The 20,853-nt window shown below is 42.5% G+C and overlaps 1 protein-coding gene across 1 annotated transcript in view; it reads right to left on the bottom strand.

The window, feature by feature from the left end:
- The window catches only part of CA3 (carbonic anhydrase 3), a 64,637-nt gene that overhangs the window by 3,545 nt on the left and 40,239 nt on the right, over positions 1–20,853 (bottom strand). The gene's annotated exons all lie outside the window — the stretch shown is intronic.

Genomic DNA, 20,853 nt, shown 5'->3' with positions numbered 1-20,853 from the left:
TTTCCTTTCCTGGTGCCTATCCATTGCAGCATATGATTGATAGAGCTCTGCCTTGACTCCTCCCTCAGGAGTAGTGATTAGTATAAAAGAAAGACAAGCGTGCCCCCCAGCTTTTCCCGTAAAATAGAATACGGAGGTTGGGAGCGTATGCTATTACAATTTTATGTTTTTTTTTGGCGCCTCCAATAAATAAGTAGCTGACATGGGTAGTAATGCTTAACAACATGTACTTTAGTTGGCCAAAGAGAGAGCTGAATGAATTGCTTTCTTCCCAAATTGCACTGTTGTGAGGGATCCTGGCTCTCCTGGATGTGCCTCTAAATGCTTTTCTTCTAATAAACGAGTAAATACCTATGTATGCATGGACACCTATGCTACTATAGAAGTGCATTTAGAGGCCTAAAAAAATGGCACATACTTATAAAAGCAGCATTTTTTACATCCTGTGTGTACGAAGACTTAAAGATTATTCCTTAACATGCCTTACATTCTTCTATAACTATGGCTAAGCGAATCTGCCAGGGTTTACCCCCCCCCCCCCCCCGAGTGTTTGCTTGAATCCTAGTTGAAATCTGCAAACCCAAACTTAGCGGTGAATTGAAGGTTATGGGAGGCGAATCTTGTTGGTAAGCTGCTATAAAAAAGGCATTGGAAGCTGGGCACTACCATAATTAAAAGAAAAGAAAAAAAAGAAAAAAATATATATAAAAAAGTTGTATACAAAAAGAAGAGAAAGGGTGCACTGAACCTCAGGGATAAATATACTTTACAAAATCTTTAGTAATTTCATTGAGAATATTGATGAACTCATTGCAAAATCCATAGCCTCTAACATTAAAATATTGCCTACAGCAGTGGTTCTCAACCCCAGTCCTCAAGTACCCCCAACGGGCCATGTTTTCAGGTTTTCCTTTACTTTGCACAGCTACTTTACCCACCTCCCACCTGGCCACTGTACATATATAGCCGAATGGGTGCTTCCTCCTCCTGAGTGGACGTTCAGGAAGCGGCGCAATCCCAATGCGCTCATGTCACCCGGACGTGGCGCATTTCCGATCGGCAGGAGTGCTCTGTGAATCACAGCTGTCATGTGATGTAAATAGAGATCGGCTCTCCTCACACGGAAGTTGCCAGTGAGGAGAGGAGAGCGATTCTCTGCAGCTGGACGGTGATCAGTGAGTATGAGCTGCTTTTTACAGCTTTTTACACTCTGATCACCGGCCCAGTGGCCCCACACTTTGTTAACACACAAAGTCCCCAAAATAGTGTCCCCAAAACACATGTCCCCACACATGTCCCCACACAGTAAAAACACCTGTCCCTCACATATGTAACAGTAAAATCATATGTCCCAATGATCATCTGCGTACATATGTCCGTGATCACACAAATCAATTATTATACACTTAACAGGATTTTTATTTACCAACGATATGTAGCAGAATACATTTTGGCTTAAATGTATGACAACATTTTATTTTATTGGATTTCTTTTAAAATAGAAAGAAAAAAATATTGGGCCGGATTCAAGAAGCAATTGCGCCTGTGTAACCATAGGTTACACAGCGCAATTGCTTACTTGCCCCGGCGTAACGAGTGCTCCTGATTCAGGAACCTCGTTACGCCGACTGCAGCCTAAGATCTGCGCGGCATAAGGCTCTTATGCCCGCATATCTTAGGCTGCATTCTTGCGGAGGACGCTAGGTGGCGTTCACGTTGTGCTCAGTGTATAGTATGCAAATTGCATACTAACACCGATTCACAATGTTGCGCGAGCCCTGCGTACGCAATTTACGTTGTTTACGTACGGCGGTTTTCGCGCAAGGCTGCCCCTGCTATTAGCAGGGGCAGCCCATGTTACGTATACCCGTCGTTCCCGTGTCGCGAAATTAGAATTTTACATAGTTTGCGTTAGTGAATCGTGAATGGCGCTGGACGCCTTTCACGTTCACTTTGAAGCAAATGACGTCCTTGCAACGTCATTTGCCGCAATGCACGTCGGGAAAGTTTCCCAACGGAGCATGTGCTCTACGATCGGCGCGGGAACGCGCCTAATTTAAATGATTCCCGCCCCATTTTGCCGGCGCGCCCGCGCAATTCACGGAGCTTCTGCTCCGTGAATCAAGGGCAGCGGAGCAAATTTGCGGGGGCGCAGGGCAAAAACCTTGCCCTGCGCCTCCGTAAATTATGCGCAATTCTACCTGAATCCAGGCCACTGGTTTTTTTTTCCAAATTTACGCTCTTTTTTTACTTATAAAATTAAGAAATACCACCAAAAGAAAGTTCTATTTGTGTGAACAAAAAGATACAAATTTCATTTGGGTACATCGTTGCATGACCGCGCAATTGTCATTGAAAATGCTAGAGCCCTGAAAGCTGAAAATTGGTCTGGGAAGGAAGGGGGTGAAAGTGCCCGGTGTTGAAGTGGTTAAATCAATATCAATGACATAGTATTGATAAGAGATATTTTATTCAAGGGAAGTTCCCAAAACATGGCCCGTTGGGGATACTCGAGGACTGAGGTTGAGAAACACTGGTCTACAGCACATTAAACCCCAGAGACATCCTACTGCAGGTCTTTCAGCCAGGAATAACCTGTTTTTCCAAATCAGCCCTAAATAGTCCCTTTACCATGGGTGACCGGGAATCAGGATAAAATAAATTCTTGACCTAGCTAGATCAATAATATGATACAATCTGTCAAACGCGGGAATAGATACAGTAACAAACATTATGTGAACTCCGGTGTTTTCCAGCAATTGAAAATCAAAGGAAAGGGGGTGGGAATAGTTTATTCCACAATAAAATAAATTGCCTAAACTCTATGCAGCATGTAGGTAGTTCATGCAAATGTAACAATCAAACAGATGTCCAGGTCAACAATGAGCAACAGATACATAAAATCTGTTTCACTGGCACATTAAAGGGGTTGCAAAGGTACAATTAGAGCTGGTTTGGGTATATAACTCATTTATGTCTGTAATACCTGCAGTAGGAGGTCTTGGGGTTTAAAGGGGATGTAAAGGTAATTTTTCCCCCCTAAATAGCTTCCTTTACCTTAGTGCAGTCCTCCTTCACTTACCTCATCCTTCCATTTTGCTTTTAAATGTCCTTATTTCTTCTGAGAAATCCTCACTTCCTGTTCTTCTGTCTGTAACTCCACACAGTAATGCAAGGCTTTCTCCCTGGTGTGGAGTGTCGTGCTCGCCCCCTCCCTTGGACTACAGGAGAGTCAGGATGCTCTCTAAGGCCCCGTACACACGTCCGAGGAACTCGACGAGCCAAACACATCGAGTTCCTCGTCGAGTTCAGTGTGGAAGCCGCCGAGGAGCTCGGCGGGCCGACTTTCCTCATTGAACAATGAGGAAATAGAGAACATAAAAAGAAATAAGGACATTTAAAAGCAAAATGGAAGGATGAGGTAAGTGAAGGAGGACTGCACTAAGGTAAAGGAAGCTATTTAGGGGGATTTTTTTTTACCTTTACAACCCCTTTAAACCCCAAGACCTCCTACTGCAGGTATTACAGCCATAAATGAGTTATATACCCAAACCAGCTGTATTTAGGCCCTATACCATATTTAGGATAAACTAAAACCATGACAGTAGCTATAGCAGAATATAATATAATCTGTGGAATGCAGGAATAGATGCAGTATTACAAAGCTCTGTGTCCTTGCAGCATGTAGCCGGATGATGCAAAATTTAACAATCAAGATGCTCTGTTTAACAAGGAACAACAGATACTTAATATCTGTTTCCATTCCAGTTTAGTCCTATCCACATTGTACTTGACACCTTGGGACTGTAAAAAACATAGTCAGTTACACAGATTGTGCAAATGTACCAATCCAGTAGACACTCCAGCATCCAGCAACAAAATACAGCAGGTACACAGGTTCTCGGCTTCCGTATTAATTGGTGCGGTGTGTGTCATAATTGCACACCTGTTCTCTTCTGCTAATTTCTGGAAATTAAGTACTACATAAAGATCAGCTTCTTTAATCACTTCTGGGCCGTTCCATAGCAAATTTACTGCTACAGGGCGGCCCTCCTGTGCAGAATCACGTATATATATATATATATATATATACAGTGTGGATCGAAAGTTTGGGCACCCCAGGTAAAAATGCGTATTACATGTGCATAACGAAGCCAAGGAAAGATGGAAAAACCTCCAAAAGGCATCAAATTACAGATTAGACATTCTTAAATCTCAAATAAAGTTAGATTTTATTTCCATCATTTACACTTTCAAAATTACAGAAAACAGTTAATATCTTGTACTGCCCCCTTTGGCACGTATCACAGCTTGTGAACGCTTTTTGTAGCCAGCCAAGAGTCTTTCAATTCTTGTTTGAGGTATCTTTGCCCATTCTTCCTTACAAAAGTCTGTCACGCACTGCTCTTTTAAGGTCTATCCATAGATTTTCAATTATGTTGAGGTCAGGAGATTGTGAAGGCCATGGCAAAATCTTCCGTTTATGCCTCTTGATATAATCCCCCATGGATTTTGAGGTGTGTTTAGGATTATCCATTTGTAGAAGCTATCCTCTCTTTAATTTCAGCTTTTTCACAGATGGCATCAAGTTACCATCCAAAAATTTGCTGAAATTTTATTGAATCCATTTTTCCTTCTACTCGTGAAATGTTCCCTGTGCCACTGGCTGCAATACAACCCCAAAGCATGATTGATCCACCCCCATGCGTAACAGTTGGACAGAGGTTATTTTCAATAAATTCTGTGCCTTTTCTTCTCCAAACATACCTTTGGTCATTCCGGCCAAAAAGTTCTATTTTAACCTCATCGGTCCACAGAACTTGTTTCCAAAATGCATCGGGCTTGTCTATATGTTCATTTGCAAAGTTCAAACGCTGATTTTTGTGGTGAGGACGTAGAAGAGGTTTTCTTCTGATGACTCTTCCATGAAGACCATATTTGTACAAGTATCTCTTTATAGTGGAATAGTGTACCACAGATAGTACTGACTCTTACCAGAATTCAGTAAAAATTAGGCATGAAATCAAATCCAGCAGCAACATACAGGGTAATCTTCAACCAGCAGTGTCCATAAATTGATATTCACCAATAAAATCCAGGCTCCATAGATGCAAAAGAGACACCAAGAGAGGAATATAGTGTAATACTGCGCTGGTTTATTGTAGCATAAAAAAGCTAAATGCTTACTTACATTTCCAAAGAAAGAATAGGCATCAAGCGGACATAAAATTGGGTACAAGATAAAAAAACAACACAGCCGGCCGGACTGTGTATCGGCGTGCGTCCGGATATCCGGATCCTTACACCTGGTAAACGCGGCAACGTCAGAGTGTCTCCTCCCGACGTTTCGTCACAATGGGGACGTGTTCACGGGGTAAGGAGACGCCCCAACCTGCCGCACATATATCGGATACAGGGGCGGAGCCAACCAGGGAGCAGGTCTGATCACGATCGCTAATCCTCCATTTTGACTCCTGGAAACCCGCAGCTCCTGCTAATGCAGACCGCTGCCAAAGTAAGGGAAAAAATACACAATAATACCTCCCTCCCAAAGGCAAAAAGATAAAGGAATTACTTTTAAAACCTTCCATTAGGACTCACAGTCTTAGAAACCGGAGGACCAAGGGAAGTGAACCAATGTGAAAAGGGAAATATATAGTCCTCATATGACTGTAGCCAACGGACAATGCTGCTAGCATATTGATCCCTGTCATACCGGACTTCTATAATCACATCAAAATTATGGAGATACGATCACCAGAGTCCGCCCCTGGTCGTCTATATCCCCTATGCACATAAAACAACATATAAAATTACTGCAGTAAGTAATCCTGCTAGATAAAATCGGCAAAATGTGTAAAAGGAACAGAATTAGCTGTCTATGTTTACACTAAATAAATACCTTAAAAGATTATAAATGACATAAAAATGTATCACATAAGTTAATGGAACATACATAATTTACAATACCACATTGACACGGATATTTAAGAGTCTCTCGTTTAAAGAAAAAAGAGGATTCATCATGCTATATCAACATTAAAGGACTAGTAAATGTATCCGTAGAAAAAACGCGACTTTCATATTTAGAATAGCTCTCCATAACGGAAATATACATGGACAAATCTCAATCTCATAAATCTTGAAGACTATGAGTTATCCAAAAAACAATTCAAGTCTACCTCGATATTTAAGCCGTGAGGCGAATAACATTTGATCTTATGTATCCAGGACATCTCGGTCCTAGATATAGATCTAACCAAGTCACTCCCCCTCCAATGGGCGGTGAACTTGTCGATCCCAAGGAATATAGTGTCTTTGGGATTACATGCATGGGCAGTGAGGTAATGCTTGGATACGGAATGCTCCGTGAATAGAGGCTTCCGGAGCAAGATTCTTAATGAAAAAGAAAGAGACTTTTTGGTCCCCAAAGCTCCGAGAACGCCGATCATATATTATTTGCCGAAGGTACATAAGAGTCTTACTTGCCCCCCGGGACGTCCCATTATAAGTGGGATAGATTCGGTCACGTCCCGGGTGGGTAAATACATAGACTTCTTCCTTCAACCTTTGGTGAAAATGATACCATCATTTATCAAAGACACCAAAGAGGTGATTAATATTGTATCTGGGATCAAACCACCTCCAGGTGTGTGGCTAGTAACATGTGATGTTGCTTCATTGTATACGATAATACCACACGACCTAGGTTTACACGCAGTTTCACACTATTTAAATAGGGACAGTAAGTTGGAGAAAACACAGATATCATTTATCATGGAACTCCTGGAATTCGCGGCAACGCATAATTTTTTCTGGCATGATGGCAAATTTTACAAACAAAATCGCGGTGTAGCGATGGGGGCTAAATACGCTCCGAGCCTTGCCAATCTCTTCATGGCACTATGGGAGGAGGATGTCGTCTGTGTCCCATCCAGGCCACAAATATTATTGTGGGCCAGGTATATTGACGACATCCTCCTCCTGTGGAATGGCACTGAAGATGACTTGACCCATTTCATGACTGCTCTAAATGCAAATGATCGGGGCATCTCGCTGAGCTATGAGGCTAGCCAGGTGCAAGTCAATTTTTTGGATTTGGTGATCTCGGTGGAGGGGGAGAACTTTCAGACAATAACCCATTTCAAGTCAACAGACAGAAATGCGTATATTTCTAGGGATAGCTGCCATTATGCTCCCTGGCTTGACTCCATTCCAAAGAGCCAATATTTACGCATTAAGAGGAACTGCACCAAACAGACATCGTTTGTCCAACAGGCAGATGTGTTAACACATCGCTTTTTAGCAAAGGGGTACAAGTCGGACGATTTGTCCAGTGCTCTGGAACATGTGACACAATTAGACAGGGGCCCTTTACTTGAGGATAAGCCTCGTAACAAGTCTGATAAATTTAAATGCCCTTTTATCACAGATTTTTCCTGTCAACACGGGGGGATTAAGCATATAATGTCTAAACATTGGCACATCCTCAAAAGTGATAACATTTTAGGAGGTCTACTACCAGATAGGCCGCAGATGGTCTTTAGGGGTCTCCCTTCCTTAAGAGACAAGGTGGCTGGCAACATAATGAATCCCCCGAAAATACCCTCGATGTTCTTGGCAGGTCTGACAGGTTTCTATAAATGTGGCCGCTGTCAGAGCTGTAGTTTAAATAACCGCACTAAGAAAAGGACAGTGGAATTTAGCTCCAGTTGCAATGGTAGAAGGTTTTTGATTAAGCCCTTCATCACGTGCTCTACATTTGGAGTTATTTACTTAATAATATGTCCGTGCGGTTTACAATATGTGGGAAGGACTAAACGCCCGCTATATGTGCGACTTAATGAGCACATTGCGAACATTAGGAGTGGGTTCACGGAGCATTCCGTATCCAAGCATTACCTCACTGCCCATGCATGTAATCCCAAAGACACTATATTCCTTGGGATCGACAAGTTCACCGCCCATTGGAGGGGGAGTGACTTGGTTAGATCTATATCTAGGACCGAGATGTCCTGGATACATAAGATCAAATGTTATTCGCCTCACGGCTTAAATATCGAGGTAGACTTGAATTGTTTTTTGGATAACTCATAGTCTTCAAGATTTATGAGATTGAGATTTGTCCATGTATATTTCCGTTATGGAGAGCTATTCTAAATATGAAAGTCGCGTTTTTTCTACGGATACATTTACTAGTCCTTTAATGTTGATATAGCATGATGAATCCTCTTTTTTCTTTAAACGAGAGACTCTTAAATATCCGTGTCAATGTGGTATTGTAAATTATGTATGTTCCATTAACTTATGTGATACATTTTTATGTCATTTATAATCTTTTAAGGTATTTATTTAGTGTAAACATAGACAGCTAATTCTGTTCCTTTTACACATTTTGCCGATTTTATCTAGCAGGATTACTTACTGCAGTAATTTTATATGTTGTTTTATGTGCATAGGGGATATAGACGACCAGGGGCGGACTCTGGTGATCGTATCTCCATAATTTTGATGTGATTATAGAAGTCCGGTATGACAGGGATCAATATGCTAGCAGCATTGTCCGTTGGCTACAGTCATATGAGGACTATATATTTCCCTTTTCACATTGGTTCACTTCCCTTGGTCCTCCGGTTTCTAAGACTGTGAGTCCTAATGGAAGGTTTTAAAAGTAATTCCTTTTTCTTTTTGCCTTTGGGAGGGAGGTATTATTGTGTATTTTTTCCCTTACTTTGGCAGCGGTCTGCATTAGCAGGAGCTGCGGGTTTCCAGGAGTCAAAATGGAGGATTAGCGATCGTGATCAGACCTGCTCCCTGGTTGGCTCCGCCCCTGTATCCGATATATGTGCGGCAGGTTGGGGCGTCTCCTTACCCCGTGAACACGTCCCCATTGTGACGAAACGTCGGGAGGAGACGCTCTGACGTTGCCGCGTTTACCAGGTGTAAGGATCCGGATATCCGGACGCACGCCTATACACAGTCCGGCCGGCTGTGTTGTTTTTTTATCTTGTACCCAATTTTATGTCCGCTTGATGCCTATTCTTTCTTTGGAAATGTAAGTAAGCATTTAGCTTTTTTATGCTACAATAAACCAGCGCAGTATTACACTATATTCCTCTCTTGGTGTCTCTTTTGCATCTATGGAGCCTGGATTTTATTGGTGAATATCAATTTATGGATACTGCTGGTTGAAGATTACCCTGTATGTTGCTGCTGGATTTGATTTCATGCCTAATTTTTACTGAATTCTGGTAAGAGTCAGTACTATCTGTGGTGGAGGTCTCCTGTTGGTCTAAACACAGCGTGGTTGATATCACTGTTAGTCGGAAGATTCCTTTTCATCACACACCTGTGGACTACTTTAACCTTTTGGCTCACTTGGACTGTTAATGTGTTTTATTAATTTAGATACATTTGTGTCAATTAGTGGTTATATATAAATTGCACTTTTTCATGAATGGTGCTTATCACCATATATTTAATTATTTGGTTTAATTAGTCACCGGTCTTTCACCATTTTTTTTTTTGAACTAGCGCGACTTCCTTTTTCTTATTATGCTTGTTTGTGCTGTATGGCACACTTAAGACGCGGCTGGTATTTATTTATTTTTTGCACTATATGCTGGGTCTGCGCAACAATCTTCTCTTTTTTCTAATAGTGTACCACAACTCCAGTGTCTGCCAGATCTTTCTGGAGGGATCGTGCAGTCAAACGTGGGTTTTGAATTGCTTTTCTCACAATCCTGCGAGCTGTTCTTGGTCCTCCAGATCTTGCTTTAACTTCCACTGTTCCTGATGACTGCTATTTCTTAATTACATTCCGAACAGAGGACATTGACATCTGAAAACGCTTTGCTATCTTCTTATAGCCTTCTCCAGCTTTGTGAGCGTCAACTATTTTCAGTTTTTTAGTTTTCTAGACAACTGCTTAGAAGAACCCATGGTGCTGATTGTTGGGGCAAGGTCAGATGAGTCTGGGCATTTAAAACCTTTGAGATTGACATCACCTGGTCTTCCCAGACGATGACTGAGAACAATCCATGACACTGGCAGGTCTCAGCTTTGCAAAGGGGGCAGTGCATGCTATAAATTCTGCAGGGTGCCCAAACTTCTTTCCTTGGCTTCGTTATGCACATTAATACAAATTTTTACCTAGGGTGGCCAAACTTTCGATCCCCACTGTATATATATATGATTCTGCACTTCCGCCTACATGGGGCACGCCAACAGGCAGCTTCTGCTGAAGCCAAACTGAAGGTGCCTGGCACTGGATGTCCACTGGCACCTGCTGATCATCGGGCAGAGACTTACAAACAGAGCTCTGCCTATGTAAACAAGGCAGATCTCCATTCTGACACGGGGGGAAGGGATGGATTTTGCGTCCCTGCAAATTAGAGGGTAAAATCCATTACTTTCCTTAGTAAAAGCACATACAGCGCATAAACACTGGCTAGGCACACATTTTACCCTGTGATCACCCTAGATGTTTAAACCCTTCCCAGCCAGTGTCATTAGTACATTGCCAGTACATCGCCAGTGCCAGTGTCACTGGTTCCCGCAAAGTGTCAAAAGTGTCAGTTAGTATCCAATATCGCAGAACCGCTATAAGTCGCTGATCACCGCCATTACTAGTGTAAATAATAAAATAAATTACATAAATATATACAGTACCATGGTTTGTAGACCCTATAACATATGCGTAAACCAGTCAATATATGCTTACTGTAATTTTTTCATCAAAAACATGTAGCAGAATACATATTGGCCTAAATTTATGAAGAAGAATCCTCTCATGTGTGAGAGTACCTTGAAGCACCAGTCCATCCTAAACCAGTATTTCAGATTCTGGAAGAATTTCATCCACCTATTGAGCTCTAATTCATCCCAAAGGTGTTCTATTGGGTTTAGGTCAGGAACCAAGGAAGGGGCCTTAATATTGAACAAATATGAGACGCTCAATATTAAGGTTTACATACACTACCATTTTCTTACGTGTTTTCTGAAACTCATAGATTTTTCTTAACAGCTGACAAAATTATACATTTAAAAAGTATCAATAAAAAAAAAATGTAAAACCAAAACTTTTTCAATGCAATAAAATATAATGTAATAAAATATACAGTTTGAACTTATCTTTATGTTTTTGTATTTATTGCTAAATTCACAAGCACCTTAACCACTTGCCGCTCGCCAATGACATATTGACGTCAGCAAAGTGGTTGTAGAATCCTGACTGGACATCATATGATGTCCTCAGGATTCTGAGCCCTTGCGCGGCGATCGTTGTTGCAGGGTGTCAGTCTGACACCCCGCAACACCGATCAAGGTAAAGAGTCTCTCATGGAGACTCTTTACCACATGATCAGCCGTGTCCAATCACGGCTGATCACGATGTAAATAGGAAAAGCCGGTAATCGGCTTTTCCTCACTCGCGTCTGTCAGACGCGAGTAGAGGAGAGCCGATCGGCTGCTCCTGTGACAGGGGGGGTTTTGTGCTGATCGATTATCAGCACAGCCCCCCCCCCCCCCCCCCGAGGATGCCCACTGGACCACCAGGGATGGCCACCAGGGATAAAAAAAAAATGGATGCCACTCTAGACCACCAGGGATGAGGAGGACACAAAAAATGGATGCCAATCAGTGCCGCAATGGATGCCAATCAGTGCCCACAATGGGCATCACTGATTGGCAGGCATTGTTTGGCACTGATTGGCATCTATTAGTACAACACATACAATAGTGCCCATCCGTGCCACCTATCAGTGCCCATCCATGCCGCCTATCAGTGCCCATCCATGCCGCCTATCAGTGCCCATCCCTGCCGCCTATCCGTCCCTGTCCGTGCCGCCTATCCGTGCCGCCTATCTGTGCCCATCTGTGCCACCTATCCGTGCCCATCCGTGCCGCCTATCCAAGCCCATCCATGCCGCCTATCCGTGCTGCCTATCAGTGCCCATCTGTGCCGCCCATCAGTGCCGCATATTAGTGCCCATCAATGCCACCACATCAGTGCTACCTCATCGGTGCCCATCAGTGCCGCCTTATCAGTGCCCATCAGTGCAGTACCATCAGTGCCCATCAGTGAAGGAGAAAACGTACTTATTTACAATGTTGTATAACAGAAAAAAAAAAACGTTTTTTTCCAAAGTTTTCGGTCATTTTTTATTTTTTTTTGCAGAAAATAAATATCCCAGAGGTGATCAAATACCACCAAAAGAAAGCTCTATATGTGGGTACAAAATTATAAAAATTTAGTTTGGGTACAGTGTAGCATGACCGCGCAATTGTCATTCAAAGTGCAACAGCGCTGAAAGCTAAAAATTGGTCTGGGCGGGAAGGTGTATAAGTGCCCTGTATGGAAGTGGTTAAAGTAAATGTAAACCCAATTTTTTTTTTTGCTGTCACAATATAGAGTATAAGATTTCCTATCATCTGTGCCCAGTGTTGCCACAAAGAGTTAATCCAGCTCTGAGCAATCCTCTTTTCTTTTTTCAGTGAGATAAACGGACAAATAGGAGAAAACTTTTGTCCGTTCTTCCCCCTTGCTGTGAGTGACAGGTCATTCACATATCTCATGCACAATCCAGGGACAGGCATTATTTTTTAATTCCCACCCTCACTCCTTTTCTGCAGTCATGTGGTTACTTTTCTGGATTTTGATTGGATGTTAGTGATCATAGCAGAATTTAGTGTAAGAAATACATAGGAGAAAATGCATGTTGACAAGGGGAGTGTAGACGTGGGCGGGGAGTCTACTGACATCACAACTCCACCCACCGAGCTCCAGACAACAGATCCACCCACAGAATCTACAGTTTTTCAATTCTTATAACAGACAGAGGGGAGACATTTGACAAGTAAGGATACATGCAGGAGGCATCTATATCTTCTGAGTGGACGTTCAGGAAGCGGCGCATTCCTGATGCGCTCGTGTCACCCGGACGCGGTGCATCTCAGATCGGCAGAAAGGCTCTGTGATTGACCCTCCTGATCACATGACGGCTGTGTCCAATCACAACTGTCATGTCATGTAAATAGAGAGACGGTTGTTTTTTACAGCTTTTTACACACTGATCACCAGCTCAGTGTCCCCACACAATGTTAACACACAAAGTCCCCAAAATAGTGTCCCCAAAGCACATGTCCCCACACAGTAAAAACACCTGCCCCCCACATATATAACAGTAAAATCATATGTGCCAATGATCATCTGCACACATATATCCGTGATCACCTGTGGAGTGTCGTGCTTGCCCCCTCCCTTGGACTAAGGGGGAGTCAGGACGCTCTCTACGTTGCAGATAGAGAAAGGAGCTGTGTGTTAGTGGGCATCCTGACTCTCCTGTAGTCCAAGGGAGGGGGCGAGCACGACACTCCACACCAGGGAGAAAGCCTTGCATTACTGTGTGGAGTTACAGACAGAAGAACAGGAAGTGAGGATTTCTCAGAAGAAATAAGGACATTTAAAAGCAAAATCGAAAGATGAGGTAAGTGAAGGAGGACTGCACTGAGGTAAAGGGAGCTATTTAGGGAAAAATTACCTTTACAACACCTTTAAACCCCAAGACCTCCTACTGCAGGCATTACAGCCATAAATGAGTTATATACCCAAACCAGCTGTATTTAGGCCCTATACCATGGGTATTTAGGATAAACTAAAACCATGACAGTAGCTATAGCAGAATATAATATAATATAATCTGTGGAATGCAGGAATAGATGCAGTATTACAAAGTTCTGTGTCCTTGCAGCATGTAGCCGGATGATGCAAAATGTAACAATCAAGATGCTCTGTTTAACAAGGAACAACAGATACTTAGAATCTGTTTCCATTCCAGTTTAGTCCTATCCACATTGTACAACTACCTTGTGCAAATGTACCAATCTAGTAGACACTCCAGCATCCAGCAACAAAATACAGCAGGTACACAGGTTCTCTGTATTAATTGGTGCGGTGTGTGTCATTATTGCACACCTGTTCTCTTCTGCTAATAGTAAATTTAGTGCTACAGGGCGGCCCTCCTGTGCAGAATCACGTGTATATATATATATATATACAGTGGGGATCGAAAGTTTGGGCACCCCAGGTAAAAATTTGTATTACATGTGCATAACGAAGCCAAGGAAAAAATCTCCAAAAGGCATCAAATTACAGATTAGACATTCTTATATGTCAAAAAAAGTTATATTTTATTTCCATCATTTACACTTTCAAAATTACCGAAAACAAAAAAAATGGCGTCTGCAAAAGTTTGGGCACCCTGCAGAGTTAATATCTTGTACTGCCCCCTTTGGCAAGTATCACAGCTTGTAAACGCTTTTTGTAGCCAGCCAAGAGTCTTTCAATTCTTGTTTGAGGTATGTTTGCCCATTCTTCCTTACAAAAGTCTTCCAGTTCTTTGAGATCTCTGGGCTGTCTGTCACACACTGCTCTTTTAAGGTCTATCCATAGATTTTCAATTATGTTGAGGTCAGGAGATTGTGAAGGCCATGGCAAAATCTTCCGTTTATGCCTCTTGATATAATCCCCCATGGATTTTGAGGTGTGTTTAGGATTATCCATTTGTAGAAGCTATCCTCTCTTTAACTTCAGCTTTTTCACAGATGGCATCAAATTACCATCCAAAAATTTGCTGAAATTTTATTGAATCCATTTTTCCTTCTACTCGTGAAATGTTCCCTGTGCCACTGGCTGCAATACAACCCCAAAGCATGATTGATCCACCCCCATGCTTAACAGTTGGACAGAGGTTCTTTTCAATAAATTCTGTGCCTTTTCTTCTCCAAACGTACCTTTGCTCATTACGGCCAAAAAGTTCTATTTTAACCTCATCGGTCCACAGAACTTGTTTCCAAAATGCATCGGGCTTGTCTATATGTTCATTTGCAAAGTTCAAACGCTGATTTTTGTGGTGAGGACGTAGAAGAGGTTTTCTTCTGATGACTCTTCCATGAAGACCATATTTGTACAAGTATCTCTTTATAGTGGAATAGTGTACCACAACTCCAGTGACTGCCAGATCTTTCTGGAGGGATCGTGCAGTCAAACGTGGGTTTTGAATTGCTTTTCTCACAATCCTGCGAGCTGTTCTTGGTCCTCCAGATCTTGCTTTAACTTCCACTGTTCCTGATGACTGCTATTTCTTAATTCCATTCCGAACAGAGGACATTGACATCTGAAAACGCTTTGCTATCTTATAGCCTTCTCCAGCTTTGTGAGCGTCAACTATTTTCAGTTTCAGTTTTCTAGACAACTGCTTAGAAGAACCCATGGTGCTGATTGTTGGGGCAAGGTCAGATGAGTCTGGGCATTTAAAACCTTTGAGATTGACATCACCTGGTCTTCCCAGACGATGACTGAGAACAATCCATGACACTGGCAGGTCTCAGCTTTGCAAAGGGGGCAGTGCATGCTATAAATTCTGCAGGGTGCCCAAACTTCTTTCCTTGGCTTCGTTATGCACATTAATACAAATTTTTACCTAGGGTGGCCAAACTTTCGATCCCCACTGTATATATATATATGATTCTGCACTTCCGCCTACATGGGGCACGCCAACAGGCTGCTTCTGCTGAAGCCAAACTGAAGGTGCCTGGCACTGGATGTCCACTGGCACCTGCTGATCATCGGGCAGAGACTTACAAACAGAGCTCTGCCTATGTAAACAAGGCAGATCTCCATTCTGACACGGGGGGAAGGGATGGATTTTGCGTCCCTGCAAATTAGAGGGTAAAATCCATTACTTTCCTTAGTAAAAGCACATACAGCGCATAAACACTGGCTAGGCACACATTTTACCCTGTGATCACCCTAGATGTTTAAACCCTTCCCAGCCAGTGTCATTAGTACATTGCCAGTACATTGCCAGTGCCAGTGTCACTGGTTCCCGCAAAGTGTCAAAAGTGTCAGTTAGTATCCAATATTGCAGAACCGCTATAAGTCGCTGATCACCGCCATTACTAGTGTAAATAATAAAATAAATTACATAAATATATACAGTACCATGGTTTGTAGACCCTATAACATATGCGTAAACCAGTCAATATATGCTTACTGTAATTTTTTCATCAAAAACATGTAGCAGAATACATATTGGCCTAAATTTATGAAGAAGAATCCTCTCATGTGTGAGAGTACCTTGAAGCACCAGTCCATCCTAAACCAGTATTTCAGATTCTGGAAGAATTTCATCCACCTATTGAGCTCTAATTCATCCCAAAGGTGTTCTATTGGGTTTAGGTCAGGAACCAAGGAAGGGGCCTTAATATTGAACAAATATGAGACGCTCAATATTAAGGTTTACATACACTACCATTTTCTTACGTGTTTTCTGAAACTCGTAGATTTTTCTTAACAGCTGACAAAATTATACATTTAAAAAGTATCAATAAAAAAAAAATGTAAAACCAAAACTTTTTCAATGCAATAAAATATAATGTAATAAAATATACAGTTTGAACTTATCTTTATGTTTTTGTATTTATTGCTAAATTCACAAGCACCTTAACCACTTGCCGCCCGCCAATGACATATTGACGTCAGCAAAGTGGTTGTAGAATCCTGACTGGACATCATATGATGTCCTCAGGATTCTGAGCCGCTGCGCGGCGATCGTTGTTGCAGGGTGTCAGTCTGACACCCCGCAACACCGATCAAGGTAAAGAGTCTCTCATGGAGACTCTTTAGCACATGATCAGCCGTGTCCAATCACGGCTGATCACGATGTAAATAGGAAAAGCCGGTAATCGGCTTTTCCTCACTCGCGTCTGTCAGACGCGAGTAGAGGAGAGCCGATCGGCTGCTCCTGTGACAGGGGGGGTTTTGTGCTGATCGATTATCAGCACAGCCCCCCCCCCCCGAGGATGCCCACTGGACCACCAGGGATGGCCACCAGGGATTAAAAAAAAAATGGATGCCACTCTAGACCACCAGGGATGAGGAGGACACAAAAAATGGATGCCAATCAGTGCCGCAATGGATGCCAATCAGTGCCCACAATGGGCATCACTGATTGGCAGGCATTGTTTGGCACTGATTGGCATCTATTAGTACAACACATACAATAGTGCCCATCCGTGCCACCTATCAGTGCCCATCCATGCCGCCTATCAGTGCCCATCCATGCCGCCTATCAGTGCCCATCCCTGCCGCCTATCCGTCCCTGTCCGTGCCACCTATCCGTGCCCATCCGTGCCGCCTATCCGTGCCCAGCCGTGCCGCCTATCTGTGCCCATCTGTGCCACCTATCCGTGCCCATCCGTGCTGCCTATCCAAGCCCATCCATGCCGCCTATCCGTGCCGCCTATCAGTGCCCATCTGTGCCGCCCATCAGTGCCGCATATTAGTGCCCATCAATGCCACCACATCAGTGCTACCTCATCGGTGCCCATCAGTGCCGCCTTATCAGTGCCCATCAGTGCAGTACCATCAGTGCCCATCAGTGAAGGAGAAAACGTACTTATTTACAATGTTTTATAAAAAAAAAAAAAAAAAAACGTTTTTTTCCAAAGTTTTCGGTCATTTTTTTTTTTTTTTTGCAGAAAATAAATATCCCAGAGGTGATCAAATACCACCAAAAGAAAGCTCTATATGTGGGTACAAAATTATAAAAATTTAGTTTGGGTACAGTGTAGCATGACCGCGCAATTGTCATTCAAAGTGCAACAGCGCTGAAAGCTAAAAATTGGTCTGGGCGGGAAGGTGTATAAGTGCCCTGTATGGAAGTGGTTAAAGTGAATGTAAACCCAATTTTTTTTTTTGCTGTCACAATATAGAGTATAAGATTTCCTATAATCTGTGCCCAGTGTTGCCACAAAGAGTTAATCCAGCTCTGAGCAATCCTCTTTTCTTTTTTCAGTGAGATAAACGGACAAATAGGAGAAAACTTTTGTCCGTTCTTCCCCCTTGCTGTGAGTGACAGGTCATTTACATATCTCATGCACAATCCAGGGACAGGCATTATTTTTTAATTCCCACCCTCACTCCTTTTCTGCAGTCATGTGGTTACTTTTCTGGATTTTGATTAGATGTTAGTGATCATAGCAGAATTTAGTGTAAGAAATACATAGGAGAAAATGCATGTTGACAAGGGGAGTGTAGACGTGGGCGGGGAGTCTACTGACATCACAACTCCACCCACCGAGCTCCAGACAACAGATCCACCCACATAATCTACAGTTTTTCAATTCTTATAACAGACAGAGGGGAGACATTTGACAAGTAAGGATACATGCAGGAGGCATCTATATCTTCTGAGTGGACGTTCAGGAAGCGGCGCATTCCTGATGCGCTCGTGTCACCCGGACGCGGTGCATCTCAGATCGGCAGAAGGGCTCTGTGATTGACCCTCCTGATCACTTGACGGCTGTGTCCAATCACAACTGTCATGTCATGTAAATAGAGAGACGGTTGTTTTTTACAGCTTTTTACACACTGATCACCAGCTCAGTGTCCCCACACAATGTTAACACACAAAGTCCCCAAAATAGTGTCCCCAAAGCACATGTCCCCACACAGTAAAAACACCTGCCCCCCACATATATAACAGTAAAATCATATGTGCCAATGATCATCTGCACACATATATCCGTGATCACCTGTGGAGTGTCGTGCTTGCCCCCTCCCTTGGACTAAGGGGGAGTCAGGACGCTCTCTACGTTGCAGATAGAGAAAGGAGCTGTGTGTTAGTGGGCATCCTGACTCTCCTGTAGTCCAAGGGAGGGGGCGAGCACGACACTCCACACCAGGGAGAAAGCCTTGCATTACTGTGTGGAGTTACAGACAGAAGAACAGGAAGTGAGGATTTCTCAGAAGAAATAAGGACATTTAAAAGCAAAATCGAAAGATGAGGTAAGTGAAGGAGGACTGCACTAAGGTAAAGGGAGCTATTTAGGGAAAAATTACCTTTACAACACCTTTAAACCCCAAGACCTCCTACTGCAGGCATTACAGCCATAAATGAGTTATATACCCAAACCAGCTGTATTTAGGCCCTATACCATGGGTATTTAGGATAAACTAAAACCATGACAGTAGCTATAGCAGAATATAATATAATATAATCTGTGGAATGCAGGAATAGATGCAGTATTACAAAGTTCTGTGAACTGTGTGCTTTCCAACAATCAAAAAGAGGTGTGGGGAGTTACAGATCAATTCTCGCCACAATAACCTGCCAAAGCTCTGTGTCCTTGCAGCATGTAGCCGGATGATGCAAAATGTAACAATCAAGATGCTCTGTTTAACAAGGAACAACAGATACTTAGAATCTGTTTCCATTCCAGTTTAGTCCTATCCACATTGTACAACAACCTTGTGCAAATGTACCAATCTAGTAGACACTCCAGCATCCAGCAACAAAATACAGCAGGTACACAGGTTCTCTGTATTAATTGGTGCGGTGTGTGTCATTATTGCACACCTGTTCTCTTCTGCTAATAGTAAATTTAGTGCTACAGGGCAGCCCTCCTGTGCAGAATCACGTATATATATATATATATATATACAGTGGGGATCGAAAGTTTGGGCACCCCAGGTAAAAATTTGTATTACATGTGCATAACGAAGCCAAGGAAAAAATCTCCAAAAGGCATCAAATTACAGATTAGACATTCTTATATGTCAAAAAAAGTTATATTTTATTTCCATCATTTACACTTTCAAAATTACCGAAAACAAAAAAAATGGCGTCTGCAAAAGTTTGGGCACCCTGCAGAGTTAATATCTTGTACTGCCCCCTTTGGCAAGTATCACAGCTTGTAAACGCTTTTTGTAGCCAGCCAAGAGTCTTTCAATTCTTGTTTGAGGTATGTTTGCCCATTCTTCCTTACAAAAGTCTTCCAGTTCTTTGAGATTTCTGGGCTGTCTGTCACACACTGCTCTTTTAAGGTCTATCCATAGATTTTCAATTATGTTGAGGTCAGGTGATTGTGAAGGCCATGGCAAAATCTTCCGTTTATGCCTCTTGATATAATCCCCCATGGATTTTGAGGTGTGTTTAGGATTATCCATTTGTAGAAGCTATCCTCTCTTTAACTTCAGCTTTTTCACAGATGGCATCAAGTTACCATCCAAAAATTTGCTGAAATTTTATTGAATCCATTTTTCCTTCTACTCGTGAAATGTTCCCTGTGCCACTGGCTGCAATACAACCCCAAAGCATGATTGATCCACCCCCATGCGTAACAGTTGGACAGAGGTTCTTTTCAATAAATTCTGTGCCTTTTCTTCTCCAAACGTACCTTTGCTCATTACGGCCAAAAAGTTCTATTTTAACCTCATCGGTCCACAGAACTTGTTTCCAAAATGCATCGGGCTTGTCTATATGTTCATTTGCAAAGTTCAAACGCTGATTTTTGTGGTGAGGACGTAGAAGAGGTTTTCTTCTGATGACTCTTCCATGAAGACCATATTTGTACAAGTATCTCTTTATAGTGGAATAGTGTACCACAACTCCAGTGTCTGCCAGATCTTTCTGGAGGGATCGTGCAGTCAAACGTGGGTTTTGAATTGCTTTTCTCACAATCCTGCAAGCTGTTCTTGGTCCTCCAGATCTTGCTTTAACTTCCACTGTTCCTGATGACTGCTATTTCTTAATTACATTCCGAACAGAGGACATTGACATCTGAAAACGCTTTGCTATCTTATAGCCTTCTCCAACTTTGTGAGCGTCAACTATTTTCAGTTTCAGTTTTCTAGACAACTGCTTAGAAGAACCCATGGTGCTGATTGTTGGGGCAAGGTCAGATGAGTCTGGGCATTTAAAACCTTTGAGATTGACATCACCTGGTCTTCCCAGACGATGACTAAGAACAATCCATGACACTGGCAGGTCTCAGCTTTGCAAAGGGGGC

This window comes from Rana temporaria, chromosome 5, assembly GCF_905171775.1.
Source record: "Rana temporaria chromosome 5, aRanTem1.1, whole genome shotgun sequence".
Taxonomy (NCBI): domain Eukaryota; kingdom Metazoa; phylum Chordata; class Amphibia; order Anura; family Ranidae; genus Rana; species Rana temporaria.
Note: the sequence above shows the minus strand (reverse complement) of the source record. Positions and strands in the feature narration are given on the sequence as shown.